The sequence below is a fragment of the Bombyx mandarina genome, chromosome 08, assembly GCF_030267445.1.
Source record: "Bombyx mandarina strain Sakado chromosome 08, ASM3026744v2".
In the NCBI taxonomy this organism is placed as follows: Eukaryota; Metazoa; Arthropoda; class Insecta; order Lepidoptera; family Bombycidae; genus Bombyx; species Bombyx mandarina.
In genome coordinates this window covers 14,793,080-14,809,622 of record NC_143215.1, presented here as the reverse complement: position 1 = coordinate 14,809,622, position 16,543 = coordinate 14,793,080, and the positions used below count along the sequence as shown (strand labels likewise).

At 38.0% G+C, this 16,543-nt stretch overlaps 1 protein-coding gene across 6 annotated transcripts in view; it reads right to left on the bottom strand.

The window, feature by feature from the left end:
• The window catches only part of br (broad-complex core protein), a 160,483-nt gene extending 144,361 nt beyond the window's left edge, over positions 1-16,122 (bottom strand). For 4 of the 6 annotated variants that reach the window (XR_016323446.1, XR_016323445.1, XM_089729308.1 and 1 more), the window contains exon 1: positions 15,641-16,117. The gene's annotated coding sequence lies outside the window, so the exon portion shown is untranslated. Of the gene's footprint in view, positions 1-15,640 lie in introns of all 6 variants that reach the window. The other 2 variants (XM_089729303.1, XM_089729306.1) reach the window with 2 other exon arrangements.
• Between the last annotated feature and the right edge of the window lie 421 nt (positions 16,123-16,543).

Sequence of the window (16,543 nt, the reverse complement as noted above, 5' to 3'; positions counted from 1 at the left end):
CGCCTCGACGGTCCTACGACCAGCCGAAGGATCGGCCAGCCGCCTGGACCATGCCTCCAGCACGGACCGCCGAGATTGGGCCCTCCGCGCTCTGACCACACTGGGGCTGGGACGCGCCACGCCCCGGGCACGAAGGTTAGCTCGCCACTGATAGTCAGCGGCGAGCGCCTCCGCCTCCAGGACCCAAGGCGGCGTCCCAGCCAGTACACACGCCGCCTCAAAAGAGATGGTGCGATAACCACGGATGACCCTGACCGCGATGGTGCGTTGCGGCCGTTGCAGCAACTTCGCTACCCCCACGGCCAGGGACTGGCCCCACACGGGTGCCCCGTATAGGGCCATTGATCGCACCACCCCCGTATAGAGACGGCGCGTCACCTGGTCAGGCCCCCCGACATTGGGCAGAAGCCGGCTTAACGCGCCGGCCACCCCCAACAAACGAGGGACCAGGTGCTGAAAGTGAGCACGGAAGGTCCTAGAATAGGGGTAGCCTAAAAGCTCATAGTAGGATCTTACAGCTAATGATATTCCTTCATCGTAGAAATTAATATCTAAGTAGTGTTTTTTTTATTGCGTAGATGGGTGGACGAGCTCACAGCCCACCCGGTTTTAAGTGATTGCTGGAGCCCATAGACATGTACAACGTAAATGCACCACCCACCTTGAGATATAAGTTCTAAGGTCTCAGTATAGTTACAACGGCTGCCCCACCCTTCAAACCGAAACGCATTACTGCTTCACGGCAGAAATAGGCAGGGCGGTGTTACCTACCCATGCGGACTCACAAGAGGTCCTACCACCATTATAGTTTAGTATAGTCACGAGTGCCTTTGGGCCACATCACAGAAGGTACGGCCTAAACATTTTATTTTTTATTTAAAAGTTTAACCTCGTTGTAACAAAAGAATTAATTTCAATTGCATTTACGAAAAAAAACAAAGACTTTTAGCAATAAATCAAGACAATTTAAACACTATAACAAAGCCATTGAAGACAAAATACATTGACAACGTTAAAAACCCTAAAATTATAATTGCCAGACTGAACTCTTTGGTATAGAGTCGAAAATAATTTACGAATAACTAAGCTGTTAACTTGCAGATAGACTTTATTGCAACCGGTTTAAGACGATTTCCAAATGGATCAACGTTGATGTTTAAGACGTTTCGTTGTTCGTTTAGAACCGCCAAAATGCATCGGAAGGTCAACGAACCGCGCCAGCCAAGGACAGTGCATTCCATTTTTAATGCTAGCGCCCCAATAGAAGGCTGGATCTAAATAGTCGGCCATCTTGAATTTAATTTCGCGCGGGAAGTTTTGTTTTTAACGCCATTTGCATTTTTCGGCTGTTGTTTAAAATAACATTTTTTTTTTGGAACAATGGCCGGTTTCACGTATTATTCCGTCGTAATTAGAGAGCGGTAATGAGATCGCGTCTTTTGGGTTCAGATTTTGGTTCTGTTTTGTTATACGTTAAAGATTTTGTTCATAATAAAAAACTTTTTTTATTTAAGAATAGGCTGGTGATGACGATGATTTGCGGCCAACTTTGGATTTTATATTTTAGTTATTGAATGAAAAAAGGTTAGAACTACAGCTAACTGAAATGTTGTTATCTGACCCCAATCAATATAACAATAGCGTCAGAAGAATGAAGACAAATATGTTTCGTTTTTCTATATTCATTAAAACTCACCAAAAATTTAATGCAAAAATAAAAATAAATGCGAACTTGCACGCTTAGTCTATAGATATTGCAAACATAATAAAAAAAAACCCAAACTATCATATCTCTAACTAACATTGAATTTTAACAAGGTAACTATTAAGACATACGCATCCTGCCGACAGATGGTATCCACCGATGCATTATAATAACGCGTTTGCCTAAACGTTGCACAATTAAAAAAAAAGTATCATGGCCAACTGTAGGTATGTACAGTATGACAACCGTACGGCGAACGAATTAGAATTTGTAAAAGAGAAATCTTTTGGATGAAGTTTTCGAATTTCGAAAGTTGACTTTGTTTCTTAATGCCTTGCATTTCGCGGTTAATTTGAATAAAGAATGCCTAATTTTATTCGGTTGCCGCGAATTGTAGGTATAATTAAAATAACTTTTACAGTATAATATCGTAGTTTTTTTTTTAAATTGTAATTATGTTGTTACGCATGTTTCGAATATTTTACAGTTTTCGTGGTTATCGACGGCAGTGTGGTCACTGTAAATAATGAAATTAGAATAAAAACGCGGGATTGAAACCATGAAAGTAGTTTTAATTAGAAATTCCCAAATATCAAAATGATATCTTCTTGAAAAGTTAGGGTAGCTCTTAAGTTGGGCACTACCATAGTTTTAAGACTAAAATTTTCATCTCGGTGATTAGTAATCACCTGCCACGTTTGGTTGAAACGATCACTAAGTCTAGGTGTATTTCTTCTTGAATCATTTTCGTTATCTACATCAGAGAAGATAAAGAGAAGATATCTACATCAGAGAATCTTCTACAGAAGTGTACTAAGAATATATTTATGCATGGAATACTTTATTTCAAATAATATTATATATTTAATGTTGTGGTAGCGCGATCTGAGATATCGCCATTAGCGATTAACAGGTCTTAAGGGCCAGACAGCTGCCACCGAAACTTCGGTTATCCGTATCGGTTGGCAAGAGGGTTTACGTCACGACATCTATGGGTTCCAATAACTAGTTAAAAGCCGGTGAACTTTGATTGCGATGTACTTTTATTGCATGCATAGGTGGTCTAGCTCACGGTCCACTACGTACTAAGTGACCAACGGATCTGATAGATACCACAACGTGAATCCCACCTTGTCACATGACGTCAAAGTCTGAATTGTAATCACAAGAACAACCTACACAAATATAATACCTACATGATATGCTTATAAATACTCACCCTAAACGCAATATACTCGTAGAGCCCATTCACTTTATTTTTATTCAAATTCTACACCCTTCTATATTTGTAACAAAATTGTAACAATAAAAATACCTGGTACAAAAACGTGGGAGTCGCGTAGCACGTGGCTTTCACCGGCTCTACGCAGATTGTAGATCTCTACGCCGTAGCATAGATCGTAGTCTATGCTACGCTCGTAGATAAAAACTTCATCGCTCCGTTTTTAAGTATGGATACAAGCTACGAACAAATTTGTCGTCTTTATCTATGCCTATTATGAATTGGCTAAGTGCGAAAGTGATAAAAAACACTGTTGAACTTATGAAAAGAGTTTAAATCCGCTGTGACTAAATTATTTGTTTTTAGTCACAAATTTTTAGTGCTATTAATAATTTGTAATGTACCTTGCTACATTATATCCCTCAAGCTTGAAACTGCCTTGAAACTTTTAAGCTTCGTCATCTCATTTGAAATCAAAAGCGCTCTCTAAATTCAAACCTAAAACACAATAACACAATGAGACTTATGCTAATATAAAAACTAAACAAGAACTTTCTAAAAGCCATGCTAAATAAGACAGCTTTGGTCACGTTCTCGACACACTGCACACGTCACAGCAGCCCACATAAAGCGGTGACGTCATCAACATCCAGACACCACGCGAGCAACAAACCCTATACCTGGCTTCAAACGGTGTCGGCACGTTCCGAGCTCGACAATGTACGCATGCACCATATTATGAACGTAACGAGGAAGGCACGTGTTCCAGAACATTCTAAGCCCGCGCACATGTCTGCTTTTGAACGAGTTTTGAAGTGTTTCGTCTCGGCGTTGCGCAAGCTCTAGCCAACTAGCTTACTGGCGGTAGGACCTATTGTGAGTCCGCACGGGTAGGTACCACCGCCCTGCCTATTTCTGCAATGAAGCAGTAATGCGTTTCGATTTGAAGAGCGGAGCAGCCGTTGTAACTATACTGAGATCTTAGAACTTATATCTCTAGGTGGGTGGCGCATTTACGTTGTAGATGTCCATGGGCTCCAGTAACCACTTAACACCAGGTGGGCTGTGAGCTCTTCCACCCATCTAAGCAATCAAAAAAACTATGGTCTAATAGCTCATCGAGTTTCTCGCCGGATCTTCTCTGTGGATCGCGATTCAGGAAAGCACTGCTCTTGCTAGGGCTAGTGTTAGCAAATTTCCTCAGGTTAAGCCCGTGTGCTCACCTACCCATCTGAGTGTAGCTAGAATATCCTCTTAGGCTACCAGTGACTAAGTAGAGAATGAAAAAGATTTAACTGTGGCTAAGGATGGTGACTGAGGTTTAGATCCTCTCTAAGATATTAATTGTCTGTTTAGTTACTGATCTGATCATGCAAATAGAAGTGCCTAGTCTAGCTGCAGCTATTTCGTTTCCTTAATCATTAATAGGAGCAGTGAGCTCAGTTAGGATACTACTAACCTAAGTGTTAGTACAATGAAACCTCTACGTTCAAATCTGAAAGGTAGGATAAGTGGTTTAAGATACAATTTCACTTCGTAGCTCAGCGTGAATAGTGACTTTGTGATGTAGTCATGGGTCGGCATCGACGTTAAACAATTAAAAAACTTGATGAATTAGATCAATTACATATCACTTACTTCTATGTCAATATCATACTATCATGATATAAGGGCGTTCTCCTTTGTCTTACGTAGTCGTCGCAGCCCAAAAGATAAGACGCTCGTATCGAGCGATACCACTGTGCCGGTGTTCAAATCCCGCTCAAATCCCCCATTCAAATCAATTCAAATCCCGATATTATTATTTTTTTAATGAAATACATACTCAACTTATGTTCGTGAATGACTTCCACGGTTATAGAAAAAAGTTGGGTAGTAAAAATCATACCCGCAAAAAGTATAATTTGCGTAAATATTCTACCTTTGAGACGTAGACCTCAAGTCTCCAATCGTGTGGGCTACAGTAACGTTTTAACAAAATTACTCGTGGTGGGACGTCTTGTGAGTCTGCATGGGTAGGTACCACCGCCCTGCCTATTTCTGCCGTGAAGCAGTAATGCGTTTCGGCTTAAAGGGCGGGGCAGCCGTTTTACAATAAAAACTGAGACTTAGAACTCATGTCTCAAGGCTAGCCGCATTTATATTGTTTATGTCTATGTGCTTCGGTAACCATTTAACATCAGGTTAGTCGAGAGCTCGTTTACCTATCTAACCAATAAAAAAGTAGAGTAACAATAACAATAACAATAAAGATATTTTATTAAACAAATGACTGCTTTTAAATAGTTCTAAATAGTTAAGATAAATCTCAGCTAACAATGAAACCGCGCAAATCCCTTAACACGTCTTCAATTGGACGGTAACATTTTGTCGTCATAAAACACCCAATAATGAAGACATATCGCGGTAATCTATCCATTATATACAGCTTAAAAATAAATTACAGATAAAACTGATAAAATTTATAAGGTCGCAAAACCTAACTTAAAATCCAGAACCCGAAAATTATAAAGTAAATTATTTATAAGCCCGCCTGATGTATTACAACGCTTAAAAAAGCTCGTTTGAATAATGACAGCATATTGAAAGCTGCGCAGCCGCATATCGAGGTCAAGGTGACGTTTGTGCAACTTTCCGTCCCCCCTAGCCCCCCTACCTCTACCCCCACTAAGCTCCCCCGAGTCCAAGCTTGGCTATTTATAGTTAACAAACATTATTATCTGTTTTAATGTCGTAGAAAGCTATTTATGTATTGGTAACAGGGTTCGTTATATTTCATTGAGTTAAGAAAGATCACTTGTGTTAATCTGATCAAATCAAGGATATTTCATTTATGAGTACAGCTAATGATTTCCTGAATACGCCAGAATTAATAGTTTAAAACTTTATAGTAGAAAACACACATGACATGTCCTTCTTCAAACGAGGCCTGTGGAGAGTGATTAACGTAGGCAGCGGCTTGGCTCTGCCCCTGGTATTGATGATGTCCATGGGCGACAGTGACCACTTACCAACATGTGGGCCGTACGTTCGTCTGCCTACTAGGGCAACAAATTTAAAAAAAAACCTTTCACGTCCAAACTTGGTGCTTGCTATCGAAAGAAAATCACATTATTTTTTTATAATTATCGGCTCACGTTGTTTGTAACACTTACGCAAGTAATCCATCTTGAAAGGGACAAGGAAAACGCACAGACGCGGGCCCTTGGACGTCTGCTTACTCACACGAGACAACCTTGACGGGTGCCACAGTAGAAACGCGATCAGTAATGTAACTCGCTTGTGACTAAATCTTGTTTGTTAAATGAATTGACTATATGCATTTTAAAAATATATTATAAACATCCCCTTCAAAGGTGTTAGCTTCAAAATGGTATTCGATTGAACGAACTTTGTAAGCGTATGAAACAATTACGTGTATATTAATTCATATAAAAAAGGAGATCATCAAGTCATGTTTTTTTTTTATATAGAAAAATGTCCTTAATAAAATAAGACTAATATTAAAAGAGGTTTTAAAGAATCAAGCTAAGCCAATTTTGCTAAATTTTTTTTTTTATTTTGTCCGAATTTTAATGGCAATAAAAGACTGTGTCAAAAGTCTGACGGTATCATTTTAAATTGCAGTGTTTTCTCAGTACACACTCTCTTGAATGGAGAAAATGCCGGTCAAACTCCTTTTTTTTTGTTACAGTTACAACGGCTGCCCCACCGTTCAAACCGAAACGCATTACTGCTTAACGCAGAAATAGGCAGGGCGGTGGTACCTACCCGTAGGGGCTCACAGGTTGCCCTACCATCAGCAAGAAGGTACAAAAGATAGTAATATTAAAAACCACAACACTAGAATTGAATGACATGGGGTAACCGCGTCAATCCTACGAAGTGACAATTCATACGCAATCCTGAATATTATAGCATTACACAACCCAACCAAATCCGCTAAAAAGACTAACATGACTGACTCACAATGCACTGTCCATCGCGGAGAGCGTCAGTGCGCCATTCCATTGCGTGGTGCAGTAGTCCCTTTGTAGCAGACCACATTATACAGCTATATTTATATTTTATATCACATGTTCTGTGATTCTGAGTCTGATCTGTTACCGGTGGTAGGACCTCTTGTGAGTCCGCACGGGTAGGTACCACCACCCTGCCTATTTCTGCCGTGAAGCAGTAATGCATTTCAGTTTGAAGGGTGGGACAGCCGTTCTAACTATACTGAGACCTTAGAACTTATATCTCAAGGTGGGTGGCGCATTTACGTTGTAGATGTCTATGGACTCAGAAACCACTTAACACCAGGTGGGCTGTGAGGTAGTCCACCCATCTAAGCAATAAAAAAAAAAGTTCATCTTGTGATCAGACAGGGAAAATCATCTATACTAGATATGTTGGTGGTAGGCATATGTGCGGCCTTCTCGATTACAGCTCGTTAGCGCCCATCCTCTACGACAACGTTCCGATAGCGTATTCGAAATGTGTCAAAAATCTAGGTTTATACATCGACAGTCACCTCTCGTGGATTAATCACGTTTCCGAAGTAAGCAGAAAAACAGTTTACTCCTTTCAGTCTCTGAAACGCCTTCAAAAATTCTTGCCTCTTCGCACTAAAATTTATCTTGCCCAAACGCTTTTAATTCCTCTTCTCGATTATGCTGATATCTGTTTTCTAGATGCTTCTGAATTGCTTTTAGATAAACTCGAACGTCTGCAGAATTTGTGCATCCGCTTCATTTTTGGTCTCCGGAAGTATGACCATGTCTCTGATTTCCGGGCTGAGCTGGGGTGGCTGCCGATTAGGCGACGTCGAGATTGCCACATCCTCTCTTTTCTCTATTCTATTCTTCACAATCCTGATGCCCCTATCTATCTCCGTGAACGCTTTGAATATCTGATTCCTGACGGCAAAGTTAGTCGACAAGCTACTTCTCTTCTTTTAAAAACTCCCATACACAGCTCTAGTCGCTATAGTGGCTCTTTCACAATACAAGCAGTGCGATTATGGAATTCTCTCCCTCAACCTATTCGTGCTAGTTCCTCTCTAGAAGTTTTTAAGAGTCAAATGAAGAAACATTTCCTGTCACTTTAATCGTATTTAAGTTATTGTTTTATGTATTTTTATTTATATATATTTTTCATTTAATATTAGATAATTTTTTTTTAATGCTTAGTTTAAAAATCATGCTTTAATAGCTCTTATATTGTACACTATTCCCCTCTTATACATCGTATTTCTCTCTGATAATGGTTTGCTGGAAGAAAACTCATGAATGAGTTAAGCTCGCCTTTGTACATAGTATTTAGACATTCTTTAAATCTGTTTTTATTGTATTTTCTTTTTGTGTACAATAAGTATAAAAAAAAAAAAAAAAAAAAAAAATGTATTCCTAAGCTAACTTCACAATGGTCAAATGCGTAGTAGTTTTTATTCGCTTGCTTGCTATTCGTCGTGGCCTAAAGGATAAGACGTTAAATTCGAATCTCCGCAGGCAGGTACCAATTTTTCTAATGAAATAATGAATTTCGGTTTGAAGGGTGGGGCAGCCGTTGTACTGTAAAAATTGAGACCTTAGAACTCATATCTCAAGGTAGGTGCTGTATTTACGTTGTAGACGTCAATTGACGCCGGCGACTACTTAACATCAGGTGGGCCGTAAGTTCGGCCACCAAACTAAGCAATAAAAAAAATAGCAAAGGGCGCTGAGAGGCAAGGTTCAGATATTACTCCAACGATTCTGGTTTAAAGAGTTTTGTGATAGTAATCCATCTGAATATGATATTTCTATTATTCAATTCATTATAATGGGAAAACCGAAGAGGTATGGTTCCTATAATGACATATGGCACGTTACAATGGATTTATTGCTATAGAGATAACCTGAGGAGTATTGACGTTAGATAGGTGACCGGTTTTACTACTCAGGAAGAATACCTATGCAGAATGACAAGAGAACACGCTTGGGCCGACGCCACATCATGTGGGGTAAAGGAACTCTCTCAGACTATTAATTAGAAAATCATGGTTTTATTTTAATACATTTATCTCCATAGCTTCTTCATCTACTGTGCCTATCTAGTCAGCAGTTTAGTAATGCTCTTTAGTAGAGCAACCATTATGAACAGAGATTCGAAGAGTAGGAAAACCTTGTTACTGCAATTAATACCCTCAATCCTTGACTCCTGCATCAAATTAGCGGCGTTCGTGTCTATAGCTCTATGGCTTATGAACTTATTGGTCTATTTATACCAATATAATTAGTATCAGATAATGGAATCTTGTTAAATAGAGTGCTTGCACTATTTTTTCACACGGGTTTATTACTAATTTATATGTTTTTAGAGGATTTATTCGATTGCACACATCACTTTTATCAATTTATAAGTAGATAATATTTATTTATCGTGACAAGCATTTTTTATTACTGCTTCCATGGCTGGGCGAGCTCACAGCCCACATGGTATTAAGTGATTACTGGAGCCCATAGACATCTACAACGTAAATACGCCTCCCACCTTGAGATATAAGTTCTAAGATTTCAGTATAGTTACAACGGCTGCCCCACCCTTCAAACCGAAACGCATTACTGCTTCATGGCAGAAATAGGCAGGGCGGTGGTACCTACCCGCGCGTACTCATAAGAGGTCCTACCACCTGTAATTACGCAAATTGTTATTTTACGGGTTTGATTTTATTACACAATGGTATTCCTTCACTGTGGAAGTGAATCGTGAACATTTGTTGAGTACGTATTTCATTAGAAAAATTGGTACCCGCCTGGGATTTGAGCACCGGTGCATCGCTCAACACGAATGCACTGGACGTTTTATCCTTTAGGCCACGACAGCTTATGAGACTGAGACAACTACAGCTGAGACTTCCAGCTCACATCTCAAGGTCAGAATCATTTCAGCTAGGTAATCACTTATCACTGTGTAATCTCGTGTGACTACCCAGAGCACCAGCCAACCATACCAATCCATCTGATATTTTATTTATCAACATCGCACTTAGGCTTTTCTAAAACTTATTTTTTACTGACAATGACATCGATACTGCCATGTCAATGGACTAGGTTAAATCATAGCGACGTAAAAATTAAATTTTCAAAATGTTATTCTTATTCGTAACACAATACAGTATAATTTTGCATTTCAATGCTTATAGGTCAAAGGTGCGTGCTACAATACACACCTAGACATCAGATTATGGGTCAAAGAACTTCGACAAAATCACAAATAAATGAACGAATAAAACAACTCAAAAATATTGCGTCGTTTCCAGAATATTCCCTCGAAACTATCTACCTACATGACAATATGAATGTGAATATTATTATTTCGTCGCTTATCCAATAGAAATGTACAAATAAATATGTTTTTTGGCTAAGACCAAAAATAAATATGGTCTTAATCAGATATTTTATGATTTGCATAATAAATGGTGGTGGGGTCGTTTTTTAGCCAGCACGGGTAGGCACCACCCTATCCATTTTGCAGCGAACTAGTACTTCGTTCCGGTTCGAAAGGCGAGGCAGCTGTTATATTTCTATTGAGACATAGACCTCATGCCTCAATGTGTCTCAAGGTGACTGCATTCACGTCGTGCTATCAATGGGCGCTTATAACCACTTAATGGCGGGTAGCCTATGAGGTTGTATACCGTATTTAGAAAAAATAATTGATAAAAGACATTGTTTCGAGAAATTACTAATAAGCCATATGGCTTACTACTATGTTTGCCTATTTATGAAAGCAAAACAAATGGGATAAAATAATTAGAAAATATTCAGCTTTTCTTGTTTTTGGTAAAAACTAAGAAAATTTCACTTGCAAGGTATAGTTAGCTATATCACAATCAGCTTGTGCATATTTCCGACATTACTTGTTGAAATATAATAACTAAATATAAAGAGATACGTTTAATTTACATTCTACCCTCGAACGCTGATATTCTAGAACCTTCCAATAAAAAATAAATCCATACACATACAATTTTTTTATTGCCCTTGTAGGCAGGCGAGCATACGGCCCATCTGATGTTGAATGGTTACCGTCTCCCGCGGACGTCAGCAATGCCAGCAGCACAGCCAAGCCGCTGCCTAAAATACTATACCATAAACTAATACATTCGGTTTCAAATTTAATAATTGTTATTTTTTTTAATTCGAAATACAAAACTGACAATTCAAAATGGCCGAAACGAACTATAGTGACGGACGGCGTAATTAAAATTGACATTTAAATTGGCGGGAAATTCATGTTAATTTTAATATTTCGTGTTTATTACGATTTAATCGAAACAGTTTGGGGAGCGCGTCCCGCGTTCTTCCTTACTTTTTTTTATTGCCCTAGTAGGCAGACGAGCGTACGGCCCACCTGATGGTGAGTGGTTACCGTCGCCCATGGACTTCACCAATGCAGAGCCAAGCCGCTGCCTAACGTTGATACTTTATCGCTCATGAATTTACGAAATTCGCGTTGTCATCATATCTAATGGCTACAGTAACCAATTAACGTCAGACGGGCCATGAGCTCGTTCGTCCACCTAGAGAAATAGCACAGGTGTACGTACAAAAATTTCAACCCGGTATCTCAAGGTCGGCCAGTGAATTCACGCCATATTCTATAGAGTCGGGGAGATTTCAATTTGGAGCAATATGGAGACACAACTTATTTCGAAAACAAAACAATGCTTTCTCGAAATACGTTTTCTTTGTAACGTACTCGACACAACAAAGTTATATTTTGCATTTGAAACGGCGCTAGTCGCGAAGGAATCGTTCAGAGTCGCTTAATAACATTTTTAGTTCCGAATTTCGCCACCGGCATTTAAAGTTTGACACGGTGGTGTAGTTGAAAAACGTTGTGCTCGCAACGTGCACATTCTTTTTCGAACTTCCTTTATGGGATACTAACTGCTATTTTCTGAGTCCGAAAGGCTAATTTAGGAAACAATAATAATTATACCTCTCTCAACGCTATTTCCTATACTGTTTTTTTTATTTATTTCTTGTACTCACCTGACACACGTGAAGAAGTATATTACTATTAAATTTAAAACGATTAATGTAATCAATAAATTAATTGATTCCTAAATCATCCATTTCCATGTCTTATTTTTCAAATGTTCGAAATTTGACCAATATGACGGACATCTTAAAGATTTCATTAATAATTAACGCTAATTTTACGGCTTAATCTCGTTTTTTATTATCGTTACGTGACGAAAAACTGTAGAGTATTCAAAATGTGGGAACTAATAATTTGATAGTACGAGATTAAAAAACAGTTTTTTTAACAACGTCTCCGAAATACTCATTCGAATTATTTTGTGTTTTATTTTACTTTCTCTCTTTTGTAATGATGTAGATAGTTTTGAAAAAAAAAAACACTAATACTTCGTCAATAAGTACTATACAAAAAGACAGAATTAGAATTATTAAGAATTAATAAGAATTATTTATCTAGAGATTTGTGGTCACTCTAATCGTTCTCTGTAATGTAGAGACAGAATAATTTTAAAATCCAGGGAGATTTTCTTATAGAACACACATTGACATTTTAAAAGAGAACATACAATGTTTAAATATTGAAATAGATTAGGACCCTATTTTTTTAATTTAAATTGGCACTTGGTATTGGCGAACACAGAGTTCCTTTTTCAAAATCACACAATCGATTATCAGTATTAACATTTAAAGAGTACTATATTTTTATTTAGAATCCGTAGACATTAGTTGGCCGCGGAAATGTTGGGCAAACGTTGGCCCAGTCGTCGGTCACATTTGACAAATTGGTATTTAATAAAATTAGTCCTTGTTTGTATCTAGCATAGATGTCATAGTCAGTGATATATATATCGCGTGTTTTACCAATTTGCCATTTGCCAATTTGTACATTTGCTATTGGCAATGCAATGAAGATTTTTCTGTGTTATTAAGGTAAGGCTTTAAATTTAGTTCACATACGTTGCGCGCTGGTCGCAAACGCATTTTACTAGTCAATTATAATGATGATTCTATTAATAATGATAATATAAGACAACTAGCCGGACTCGCCCGCTTCGCTGGGCATTTAAAATTAACATTATTATTTATTGTCATAATTATTAGGGAGTCCAACACTCATATAAATATTAGCCTATCCATTAAGTACATGTGTTTTCTACATGGATACCAAGTTTCAAGTCACTCGGATGCATGGTTCAGTAGTTATAACGGAACATCCGTAAAAACCACTGTAGATTTATATATTAGTATAGATATAGATAATAATGATTTGGATAGCGCATTTGTGCTCTTAAAACTTAACAGCAAAACAGCTTCGATGAACAAGATGAGCAGTAATATCTGCATCGCACGTGCTGTGAGCCGGTAACCACTTAACGCCAAGTGAGTTGTAAGCTCATCTGCCTATTTAGAAAAAAAAAGATGCAAATTTCTTTAATTCAACATCAAACGGTATATGCTATGTATTATTATCTTCGAATCGACAATATAACAATTAAATAGAAACTTATTTGCTACTTTTAAAGTATATTACGAGTATTTAAGTCTTAAATTAGACTAACACATTCATATCTTTTTTTTTATTGCCCTTGTAGGCAGACGAGCATACGACCCACCTGATGGTGAGTGGTTACCGTCGCCCATGGCCTTCAGCAATGCCAGGGGCAGAGCCAAGTCGCTGCCTACGCTTAATACTCTCCACAAGCCTCGTTTGAAGAAGGACATGTTATAGCGCTCGGGAAACACCGTGGAGGGAGCTCATTCCATAGCCGGATGGTACGTGGCAAAAAAGACCTCTGGAAACGCACTGTGGATGACCGCAGTGGCTCCAGGTAGTATGGATCAACTCTACTCCGGTGTTATCTGATCATTATTTCACAATGCTATCTGGTCAAATAATATACTATGTATTATTTATTAACTTCGAATCGACAATATAACACTTAAATAGAATCTCATTTGCTACTTTTAACTACAGTACGAGCATTACGATCTAAAATTAAAATAATACATTAATTTCACAATGTTGTCTAATGAAATATATATTGATTAAAAATTAAAAAGTAATAATATATCCCACAAGAATACTTAAAATCATTTTGTCTAAGTAATAGAGTATAGATCTTGTTCTAAATCAATTATTATTATTGATTAAATGAAATAAGCTGGAATCATCAATAAACCCTACAGACAAACAACTCCTAATCGAATAGAGGTCTTTTTAAAGTGGAATTTAAATAATAGAACATTTGACTATCTAGTTTTTCTAGAACCGCTAATACGAAGGATAGCTGAGTTGAAACGGGTCTCTCTATTGTGGACATGTTCAATATATCTGACATTTACTAAGGTTGAATTGTTAGGATGATTTTAAAAACAAATTAAAATACACTAAGAACAGTAGTTTAGATTACATTTTTTTAACCGAAAGCATAAGCGTAGCGAAACGAGCGTATGCTCGGAGATACGTTCAAAATACAAAATGTACTCACGAATACTCATTCTTACAATTGGTTTTTATTGTGACTCTTATATTAAGGATAACGAAATTTCGAACATAACCTGTCGGCTTTTTTTATTTTTATTGCCTTTGTAGGCAGACGAGCATACGGCCCACCTGATGGTGAGTGTTACCGTCGCCCATGGACTTCAGCAATGCCAAGGGCAGAGCCAAGCCGCTGCCTGCCGCGGCTTGCGACATTTATCCTGTATCTTTAGGCTGCAAAGCATTACCTATTGATAGAGTATACTAGTCGTATACTAGGCAATGTTAATGAGCAAATGTGACCATTACTATCAGATTTTCTGCTACCTCATCTAAGACCAGTGCATCAAATAAAAAGATTGGCAATCACGAGTGACGGATAAAAACAGTTTAATGAAAATTTTATGTCGCTATGAAGTTTTAACGTGCCTACCCGGACCGAAACCGCTGTCCTGATTCTTACAACCAGTTTTAGCATAACGGATCTCACACGTACATACTTCCATTACATGTGGCTTAGTTTAAAACTTTTCATGTTCTGAATATTTTATTTAACCATTATCGTCTCACAATAAAAGCTGAAACAATTTTAGATGGCGTACATCTTAATTTGAAAATACCTTCTACGTGTATTTTAAAATTTTATTTTGAGTTTCATAACAAAATTTCCGCCACGTAGTCAGTGAGATAAAACCTTTACAAACCCAAATCGATCTAGACAATTTCAAAAAAAAAACTATATCCTAAATCCAGACATTGCTAGACATTGCGCAGAGAAATATAAAATAGAAGAAATAAAATAAAAAAACACTAAATTAAAATGCAAAACAACATGGCGGACATGCGCCCGCGCACTATGTAGGTTTCAAAAAAGAACACACAACCAAAATGGCTGACTTTCTCGGCAGTACCTAGTCCCTGACATTGCAGGACGTGTCCTTGTCTAGTGACCTATCCCTGGGAACGGTTGATCAAAATAAACGGCTATGAAAAAAACAAACCTTTTATTTAATATGTGTACGCTGGTTTCTTGGTACGAGTATTGGATAAGTATTTACTGGTTTTTTTTCGTTCATAGATTTATTTTTCTTATTGATAATTATTCACTAGATTTTATCGATACGCTAATAAGTGTTATTCAAAAAGAAAACCATAAACACAGTAAAACATTAAACGAATTAAAAAAATGTGTATTAAAAAATAAATAAAGTACTCACCAAGCGAGAATTCAGCGAAAAACACAATGTCCAAATAAAATCTAAATAAAAATTTTAAAGAATCAACACGACACAGAGCACTATAGTTTTATTTTAATAGAAGATAAAAAATCTTGGTTCGCTTTTAATGAAAGTCAATATTTTTGTGAATTCTGTGAAACGAAATGCAAAATTAAAACTTTAATTCGGCCCGACTCCTGCGCAGTCGATCAAAACGCTCGCCACATTAAATCGATTTAGAAAAAATCGTTTATTATAATTCCAACTAGAATCGTCGAGAGCTGGCCGTGACGCGTTTCGAGTTCTTTATTCAAAAAATCGCGACGTACTGACGCGCTTGTGAGCTTGCAGGAAGACCGCCTTTTCCTAGTGTTGTAGTTAAAATGTATTTTCCAAAAATCGCCAACGAGCGTTTTGAGCCAAAAATCTAACCTACCTAACCCTGGCGGGCGGGCGACTGGCGGGCGCGTAGGGGCCGCATTGCAAATATTTTTTTTTGCATCTCGGCCGAATTATGCACTTGTATGCGACTTACGTCGTCCCTTCATTGTAGTGGTGCGACATGTACCGATTGAGCATTTTATGACGTGTGCCTGTGTGCGTGTCACTCACACAAGCGAGACAGACGAAATTTTTGTCTGTGCGCGTTTCGGTGAGCCCTTCAGCGTTCAAGTTTATTTGAAAAATCGGTATGTTATGTAAACATTTTTTTTTTCGGAACCAAAATACTTAGGTATTGCTCGTGGGGTCGACGGCCCATGTATTCGGGAATTGCTGACTAATTTTTATAAAAGGATACGTTCGATATGTTTCGATAGGCGAATCTCTAGTTAAGATTGTCGAGCGCGTCTCCGAAGCGACGCGAGCGCTGCACGTAGATGGATTTTTTCTTTTTTTTTTTTT